Here is a 10770-nt window from a genome sequence, read left to right as displayed (position 1 = left end):
TATGCAGCCCTTTATAATGTCAAACGTCAATTTTAATCCCTGTCCGTATCGCATGACATGTAGGAAAGCCTCCTTCATCAGGCCGAGGGGCCTCCAGGGCAATGTTACCTTGGTGATTTCACTCAGGTCTGGGGCTAGTTCTTAGTTTTTCAGCCCAGAAGCTTGATATTCTCAGTGTCTGTGTTGATTAGACCCGGGGATGCTGACTCACGCCTTCGGAGCCCAGATGAGGCAGATGATAAAATCAGAATACGAATTTATTAATTTACATCATGGCATGTAACTGTTTAATGGATTGGATCCTCACGTCGGCCTGAACAGTACATTCTCAGTACATTCTCTCCCTGTAGGCAAGATACATGGGAAGCCAAATGATAATCAGAAGGTTGCTTAGTGAGCGGGCGTCAGAGCAAGGAAAGTTAATTACAGTCTATGATTAGAATTTTTAATGGCATCCAGCTCTAATAGCATGATATATCTAATTCTATAACCAGAACACACCTGCCAGCCAGCCAGCTGGTCACTTGTGCTTGCTAGTCAGGGCTCTTTCAAATGGGACGGTGTCTTGGGAGGCACGAAAGTGCTTGCTTCTGTAATCTGCCTATAACCCGGTTCCATTTGTGACCCTCCGCCCTTAGATTGAGATTGTCCTTCAGAATATTTAAAGGAAATACTTCTTAAATAAGACATAAAAAGCCATAAAAAGAAAAGGAATAATATGTGTGACTATAATATAATCAAGGTGAGTAAAAGACACGGAACCCAAGGTGAAAATACAAGTTAAAATGTGCGAGAAGATATCCACAATTTTCAGAATACACACAGCAAAGAGTGAATGACAAACTAAAAAATCAATAAGGAAAGCACAAATAACCCAATAAAAAAGGGGGGGTAAAATAGGGCTGGGGATGTGGCTCAAGTGGTAGCGCGCTCGCCTGGCATGGGTGTCGCCTGGGTTCGATCCTCAGCACCACGTACATTTTTTTTAGTTTTGTCTGCCGAAAACTAAAAAAAAAATAAATATTAAAAAAATTATCTCGCAGATGCATGTGATGAACATAGGAATGTATGATTAGCGGTTGAAGACATGAAGAATTTAAGACTACAGTGAGATGCCATTTTATACTCATTTAATTTATAAGAATTAAAAAGTTGGAAAGGACGTATTATCAGTGGGCATGTGAATTAGTATAACACCATCTTCTAAAGTTTATACCTTATGATCTGGCTATTTCCACCACAGAAATAAACCCAAGAAACACTGTTCATCATAGTGAAGACCCAGAAATAATTCAGAAGACCATCCATGGGAGAATGGGTGAATAAAGTGTGGTATATTCATCTATTAAATATTATATGTCAGTCAAAACAAAATGTAATGGATTTCCTTTCTAGAAAATTCCAAACAATTGAACACACACATAAACACACACACATACACACACAGAGAGTTTTAAGACTAAATACATATTTTGATTAAACTATATAAAAGGGTGGGCGAGACAACATGGACATGCCCAGGCTGCCTCTTCTGGTCCAGTGCACTGATTCCCAGGTACTGTGAGTTGGCTGCCAACCGTCCAAGGCTGCATCCCTTTCTACAGAACTGCTCTTGGCCAAATGGGGGCTGCCCTACTTAGAAGGCTATGTACCTGTTTTCCCATATCCTACCTCCCCAATGTCAGCCTTTGACTAGCTGACTCAAGGGTTCAGATGGCTAGTTTTTTGCCCTGAGATGGGGTCAGCACTTGGGTACCAGCTGATCCAGGCAAATTGTCTGTGCTTTACATTTTCTTCCTGTCTCACCCTGTTTCTCTGGCTCCCCTCTCCTGAGACCACCCTCTCAGCATATCACTTGCACAAGTGTCTCACTTGAGGCTCTACTTCTGGGGAGAAGACTAAAGACAACAGGGAACAAAGCACCTGGAATTCCCAAGATACAGGGCCCTGTGGTCCAATGAAGGACCCTAGATTTTGTTTTAGGTTCTATTTTTTTCAGATGTTTATTATATAATTTTTGAAAAAAACTAATAGGTAAATAATTATAAGAGGGCCATATATGAATCAAAGATGAGTGTGCCACAAAACAAAGGTTATGATTAATCAATTTTTTTGAACTTGAATCCAATTTTCAAAATTTGGATAAAGTTATATAATGTAACACAAAAGTTTTACTATTCAACATGAATTTATTGAGTACCCACTATGCGCTGGGGACAGTTTGAGATGCTGGCATTGCAATGGCAAAAAGGACAAAAATTGCTGGGTGTGGTGGCACATCCCTGTGATCTTTGTGAGTCAGGTAGACCAAGGCAGGAGGATTGCAAGTTCAAAGCCAGCCTCAGCAATTTGGCAAAGCACTTAGCAACTCAGCGAGTTTTTATTTAAATAAAATATTTAAAAGGGCTGAGGATGTGTCTCAGTGGTTAAGCATCCCTAAGTTCAATCCCCAGTACCCCTCCCCCCAAAAAAAGACAAAAATCCCTTCTTGTACGGAATCTCATTGTAGTTGGAGAGACAGGAAACCCTCAAATAAACAACCAAGTGAAAAAGTCAATTTGGGTAAATGAGAGCTGCTATAAAAATAAGAGAAGATAGGCTACTGTAAGGAGACCGAAGGGGGTGCTGGGTCTTTTTAGACTGAAAAAACTAGAGGAGATGGCATTTGCCAATGTATTATAAATTATTCTCAACTTTATTCTTTGTATTCTTTGTATAATTCCCCAAACCATATGAACAAGGTGGGATAGCTTTTATTATCCACATTTTATGGATGGAAAAATCTCTAGAGCAACATGATTTTTTTCCCTCAAATGAATAATTAATATGCTCTATTCTGTACACGAAGACCCCACTGACAAAGAGAAAATCTGAGCTATAAACCTTCACAGACACAACTTCAACTTCTGAAACATATTTAAGTCTGAAATGCTTCTCCGTATCTGAACAAATCAGTCTCCATGGGATTTTCCACCAATGAGAATGGAAAAGGGATAATTCATCAATAATAGGAAATTTTTTTTTTTGTAGCACTAGGGAAGAGGTTCTCTAAGCCAATTCTTATTCCTGGTCTTGTTGGAGACCAAAAAAAGTCCTTTGTGAAGACTTTGACAGGGAGAGGAAACAGACTGTGGTGTGGATGGGATTAGCTGCCATTCATGCAATGCCTACTTGAAATCAGAGGCATTTACTGAACTGCAGCCACCAAGGCACTAACAAGCAGACCCACTCAATTTCCTTGGGTACACCCACTTCTGTCCTCAGTGTTACAGATGGTGGGGCGTAGCAAAATGACTCGATCCTTTCATTTAGCTTGTGCTATGATGTTATCTTCGGGAGCCTTAGTTTCCCCTCTGTGTGTGTGTGTGTGTGTGTGTGTGTTTGTGTGTGTGGTTCTAGGAATGGAATTCAAGGCCAAGCGCTCTACCCCTGAGTTATAACCCCAGCCTTTCCTATGTTTGCAATGAGAATAATACTGTCATGATTTATCAAGAGAATTAAGTGAGCTACTATATAAAAGTACTCAGTACCACTTCTGGCAATAGAAGTGCTGAGGGGGTTGTGGTTATGGTTTAGTGATAGAGCACTGGTCTAGCACATGTGAGGCACTGGGTTTGATCCTCAGCACCACATATAAATGAATGAATAAAATAAATATATTGTGTCCATCTACAACTAAAAAAATATTTTTTTAAAAAGAAAGTGCTGAGGATGTTAGACTTTTTCTTCCCTCTGAGTGGTGGGTATTCATTTATGAATCAGATCACTGTAATTTTTCTAAGTGGGAGACTTATAACAAAGATCTCAATAGTTTATCCAAAAACTCAGATTGGAAGTTAAGTTCTTTTTACTGTGATTTGCATTTTGAAACATTAGGTTCTTTGGAGGCTTTCCTATGTCACATGCCCATATTAGAGTAAAACAAAGGACACTGCCTGAAACCTTCATAGGTCCTTCCAAGCAGAGCCTGTCAAGCATATGGGGTCATCTCTGAATTTCACAGGTCCTGGGAAGGCCTTGCTATAAATCTATTTTGGATGAAGTTGGGGGTATATTCCAACTCTGGAATGTCATATGTAGATTGCACTTCTTTTATGTTCTATATAACGGCCAACTATGCAGAATCACTTTTATCATTATCATCATCATCCTTATCTTTCTGTTTGATGAATTCTGGAATTTTGCCAAACCAGGCAGCTTGTAAAATAAATTCTTTCTGCTATTTGTATTGAGCCTTAAATCATGAACACCAGCTGTTTCTTGTATTTGAAGTAAAGCTCCAGGTGTATTGGGGGCATCTAGGGAGCACAGGCTGTTTTTCCCTCCTTTAGAATATATAGGCAGTGTGGTGCAGCTGGGCAATTTGCTCTTTTAATGCAGAAAGTGAATCTTATGCTTTTTTTTTTTTTATCTCCTACAAGGCCAAGCTCAACAGCTAGTAAATATTTGTAGATTTGATTTGCCTTAGGCAGCCAGTTAACAATCACGTAAACCATACTCTCAACAAGTTAGGGCAACAGGAAAAGAGTACTTTTTCCAGCAAATATGATAAGTGGAAGTCTGGAAAATGGATTGGAATGCATGTCCCTCAGTTCTAAGAGAGCAGAGCATAAATTAAACATTCAGAGATAAGGAAGGCTTGATATTGGTTAAGTGGCTTTCAATTTTGTCATGATTTATAGTTTTAAAATGCTTTATAGATATTGGATAATTAAATTATCACAACCACCTGGTGCTCTATGCAAGCTGGGCATTATTATGCCTATTTTAACTGTTGAGGCGATGAAGTCTTAAAGAGGCATCGTGATGTGCCCTACTTACATGGATGAGAAGAACGAAACCCTGTCTTTAGACCAATCCCATATTATTGCTGACAAAGCAAAGAGGAAGGCAGTATGTCCTTGGCTTTGTTTTTGAATTTGAATACCTTTAAAATGAGCATTGTTCCTGCAGTCTCTCTGATCTCACAGCCCTATATCATCAGCTTGGCTCTTGAAACCTTTGGATTTTCAGTTTTGCAATCTTTTAAAAAAATTTTATTTTTTATTATTTTTAGTTGTAGATGAACACAACACCAGCTTTATTTTATTTATCTATTTTTATGTGGTGCTGAGGATGGAACCCAGTGCCTCACATGTACTAGGTAAGCATTCTACACTGAGCTATAACCCCAGCCCTCAGTGCTGCAATCTTGAGAAGGAATTTTGGGAGGAAACAGGAGTCAGGCCTCCCTTGCTGGCTTCCATGGCTAGCTGAAGAAATACCACTGATCAATGGGTATCATCTTGTTCCTTTAGGTCCTTCACCTACCTTGGGCCATGGTTCAGGATTGCCGTTCAGGGAGAATTATGGGTAATATTTTCATATGAAACATCTGTGATGGGCTCATGACTCTTCCCATGCTTTATGGGTATTATGTCTTTCCATAGAGATTGGACAGCCTATAGAACCACTTACCCCCCATCTTTAACTATTAGCCTCTCCCAACCTTGGGCAACAAAATGGCCACTTCTCTCAAAAGCAAATACATGTATTCTGTTTAAATATTTAAACATTTTGGCGTAGACTTAGAAAACCATTAACCCAGGTTTGGGGCTTATAAGCACTCCATGACAGAGCCAAGGCTTTATTTGATTTGGATTTCCAGCACCTAAGCACATAATGGCACATCACAAAGATGGATTGAAGGAGCACCTGCAGCAGGGTCCGTTCCGCATGGGATGCAAAAGAGGCCCAGGATCTTCTCTGCACCTAGCTAACTGGCTGTGGCAACCTTCCTTCCTCAGCTCTGAGGACCTCACCATGGCATTGATCTTTTCTGATGGATGTGAGAAAAACAGAGGTCAGGGAAAGCAAAGACCTTATGTCTCAATTTCAGCTTACCTTTATTAGAAAACTCAGAGAAACCAGGCTTGCTGGGAAATGATGACCTATCTCACCATTGTGTGTTATTTCTAAAATGCTCCCAGAGGCAACTGATGGGTGGACAGGTATTAACTTGGTTAAGGAGGCTTGTCAGAGAAGAAGGCACCACGTCTTCTTCCCTCCCTCCCGCCCCAGGGACATTGACAGGATCAATATTTAACAGGCGTGTCTCTGTATGTCCTTGGGGCTCCCTGGCACCTGGCTCCTGTCTAGGAGTCTTCGGTTTACTCTGGAAAACAAATGAAGGACTTGTGTAGCCAGAAAGATGTCTGTTCAAGCTGGAATGGGGACAGATTGCTAGGGAGAGGCCTCCTGGTAATGAGCCGCAAGGGTCCTGGAAATGGGTGTTTCCGCCCGACTCACAGCTTCAGTCGAAGGGTCCAGGTGCCCACTCTGCTCTCATGGAGACCAGTGTATCATGACCTTTGGAAATTAAACCTGGAGATTGGGTGAAGGAGTTTCAGAGATGATTTCCCCTAGTCCCAATAGGAGAAATAAAAACAAGTTGATCAATATTCTTTTGAGGGGCTGTTCGTGCCTCATGGAGCTTTGACTTCAGCAATACCAAGATTTTCCTTTTTATTTCTTTGACACTTGGATCCAAATTTGTAGATCCTTCTCCAGGTGCTACCATCAATATTTAAGCAATGTAAGGTTCAGAAAAGTGGTTGCTTGGGACTTAATGGCCCTGTGTTCCAAATCTTCGTTTTCCAACATTCTGAAGTATATTTCAAATTTCTCATATCTCAACATGCAGAGTATTTCTGTGGTCCTGGCAAAGGATAAGCCTCACTTTTATTGCAAGAACCATCTTCTAATCAGATTACCTTCTCCTCTCATACCCAATAAATTCGTAAGCATGTATATAAAGTAAAAAACAAGGAAGTCTAGAAGTAGACACACAGATTATAACGAGAAGCATTCCCAGTGAGCCCAAACCTGTGCTCAGAGTGGACTCACATCATCAAGTAACACCAGGAAGCTTGTCAGAAACAGAAACTCTGGCTCCATTTCAGACCCATGGAATCAAAATCTGTCCTTCACAATTCCCAGGTAATTTAAATGCAATGATAAAGCCGGGCACAGTGGCATATGTCTGTATTCCCAGAGCCTCAGGAGGCTGAGGCAGGAGGATCGGGAGTTCAAAGCCAGCCCTGAGCAACTTAGAGAGACCTGTCTCAGAATAAAATATTAAAAGGGCTAGGAATGTTGCTCAGTGGTTAAGTGCCTTGGGGTTCAATACCTGGTACCAAAAAAAAAAAAAGTATAGTTAAGTTTGGGAAGCACTGAGCTAAAAAAATAATTATTGCTAATTTTATTTCATCTCCTTATATTTTAGACAGGTGGTCTCCATTTAGGCTTTACATTAGAGTCACCTGGGTGTTTTTCGAACTACTGATGCTTGGGGCTTTATCTACCCCATGCAAACAGAACCTCTGGACATTAGTTATTTAAAAATCTGTCCAGGTGATGCTGCTGGACAGCCAAGGTAGAGGACTACTGCTTTAAGTCCAATTTCCAGTGCAGTTTCCCCAACATCTTATACATCAGTTGAGAGACAGTTCTCCATGGGTTTTTTACATTTCTGCACATCAGATTATCTTTTCAAGGATGTTACAACAATAAACAGCCTTGGAAGATGTAGATAATGTTTCCCTCTGGAGTGAAAGGCAGATTTATTTACTGTCCAGTATAATAAAAATAATGTCTCCTCTGGAGCAGAGGGCGGTTAGGTTCACTGCCTATTATAAAAGTTCAGGGACTTCTGGTTTCAGCTCTGACATGTAAAGGGCTTAGAAACTCTTGGAAACTTGTCACTCCTGCTTTTTCAACAAGCAAAAAGCTGAACCAACTGAAAATCAATGACTTTCCTTGGACCTACCAGAAAATTGAGGTCACGGGGCAAACTGGTGCCCTGAAATCGAGAGAGACAGCAAATACAGAGCGTCACAGCAGTGATCTATTTACCTGGGGCAGAAGCTGCTGGAGCCATAGCAGATAGGAAGACTTACATAGGGATTTTGATGAAATTGGAGACTGAGTATGGACTTGTATGAGGTGAGAGATTCCAGGGGGCCTACAGTCTTAGGCTTCTCCCTCCTACTTTTGTGAGTTGTTACTTCTAGGAATCCCACCTGATTTTTCTGGTGAAGAACTAATAAAATTCTCCAGTATCTCTGCTAGAGAGAGGAGAAAGGTAACCATTTTGAAATATGCCCAGTGTTCTCCACAACAAAGGCCTACTCTGTAGAAGAGGATTTTGAATGCCTCCAACACAAAGAAATGATAAATGTTTGAGGTGATGGATATGCTAATTCCCAGATTTGATCATTGCATATTATATACATATATCAAAATATCCAACTCTATGCTATGAATAAATACAGTGATTGTGTGTCAGTTTTTTTTTTTTTTTAAGGCCTACTCTGCTGGGAGAAGAATATCAGAGCCATATCTGACTTGAGGGAAGGAAAATTATCCAAATCCAACTCCTTTTAGTCTTTCGCTCTCCCTCTAGGGATCAAGCTAAGAAACACTTGTGAAATTTACAGTCCAGGGAACCATCAGCAGACTGATATGTAGTCATTGTATTTTCTCCATCCCTTACCACTACACCAACAAGACTAGGATGATCGCTGTGGATTAAAACTGAAAGAGCTGCAAGATCCTGACTTTCTCAAGAGGATGATACTTAGGAAAGCTCTAAAGACAACAGGGAAGATCAAAGCAAGGTCAGTTGAGGAATTTGAAGCCTCTGGCACCCATACTTACAATAAACATTAAACAACCCAGTTCCTGGCAAGATTAATATAAAACCTCATACCAAAGCCCTATTTACTTCAGTTCCTACTACTCAATACATCATGTCCATCTTTCAACAAAAACCCGCAAGGCATGCTGAAAGGAAAGAAACACACTGAAGAGACAAAGTGAGCATCAGCACCAAAATGAGATATAATGTAGATTTGGCAATTATCACACAAGGACTTTATTTTTATTGATTTTATTTGTTGCTTTTAGATATACATGACAGTAGAGTGTATTTCTTGACATATTATACATACACAGAGCATAACTTATTGTAATTGGGATCCCATTCTTGGGGTTGTACATGATGTGGAGTTACACTGGTCATGTGACACACAAGGAATTTAGAATAACAATTATAGTATGTTAAGGGCTCTGACGGAAAAATTAGGCAACATGCAAGAGCAGATGGGTAAGAGAATGTAAGTAAGAGGAAGATGGAAACTAAGAAAGAATCAAAAGGAAGTACTAGGAACCAGAAACAATAAAAATGCCTTCGTTGGGCTCATTATTAGTGATCTGGACATGACCAGGGAAAGAATTAGTGAGACTGAAGTTATGTTCAATAGAAAATACTCCAAGTGAAAAAAGAATGTAGGAAAAAAAAAAAACGGAATAGAACACCCAAGAACTGTGGGACAATTTCAAAAGGTATAATATACATACACGTAATTGAAATAACAAAAGGAGAAGAAAGAAAAAAACAGAAGAAATATTGGAAATAATAATATCACTGAGATTTTTCCAGAATAAATTGACACAGAACCACATCTCTAGGAATCTCAGAAAACACCAAGCAGAATAGATGCCAAAAAATAATACCTAGACATATCATAATCAGACCACAGAAAAACAAAGTCTTGAAAGAAGGCTTACCTATACACCTTACCTATACAGAAGCAAGAATAAGAATTACTGAGGACTTCTTGTCAGAAACTATGCAAGCAAGAAGAGAGTGTAGTGAAATATTTATGGTGTTAGAATTAAAATCCACCACCTGGAATTCTATATTCAGTGATATTATCCCTTAAGAGTAAAGGTCAAGTGGCACATGCCTGTAATCTCAGTGGCTTGCGAGGCTGAGGTAGGAGGATTGCTAGTTTAAAGCCAGCCTGGGCAACTTAGTGAGGCCCTAAGCAACTCAGTGTGACCGTGTCTCTTAATAAAATACAACATAAGGCTGGGGATGTGGCTCAGTGGTTGAATGCCCCTGAGTTTAATCCCTGGTACAAAAAAAAAAAAAAAAAGTAAAAGTCAACTTTCTCAGATGAGCAAAAACTGAAACAGGAGATTGCCCTGGAAGCCATATTAAAACAGGTTCTTCAGGGAGCAGGAAAATGATATGTTACAAATTCAGAAAGGGAAAGAGAAAGGAATAAATTAAGATAAAATAAAATATCTTATTTTTCTTATTCTTAATTGATCTGAAAGATAACTATTTGTTTATAGTAATAATAGTGGCAATGTGGTAGAATGGTTATAGTATATGAGTAAGTAAAATAAATTCCAGCAATGTCATAAGGGACAGAAAAGAGGAATTAAGACTACACTAGCAACCTGGACTTCATGTGGAGTAGTATAGTGATACTTGAAGGTGGACTTAGATTAGTTAAAAGTGTATTTCAAACTCTATTGCAACTATGAGGTTAAGAGTACCATGGTACAGGAGGCAAAAAACTTGATAGAACTATAAGGAGGAAAAAACAAATCCATTATTATAGTTGGAGACTTCAAAACTCTTCCTTCAGTAATTTATAGGTGAAGCAGGCGGAAAATCAGTAAGAATATAGTTGACCTGAAGAGCACCATCAATCAGCTTTATCTAATTGACATTTATGGAATAATCCATCCAACCACATAGGATACACATTCCTCTCAGGCTCCTGCGGAACACTCACTTGAGATGGACTGCATTCTGCACCATGAAAATATTAGCAAATTTAAAAGAATAGAAATCACGAAAGATTTTAGGTTCTCTAAGTTCAAGATCCCTCTCCTATAATTCAACCCACTGCATTTGCGGATGTCAGCTGATCC

The sequence above is a fragment of the Marmota monax genome, unplaced genomic scaffold (genome assembly GCF_021218885.2).
Source record: "Marmota monax isolate L192 unplaced genomic scaffold, Marmota_monax_Labrador192_F-V1.1 WCK01_AAM20220418_F8-fsc00131, whole genome shotgun sequence".
Lineage (NCBI taxonomy): Eukaryota > Metazoa > Chordata > Mammalia > Rodentia > Sciuridae > Marmota > Marmota monax.
Note: the sequence above shows the minus strand (reverse complement) of the source record.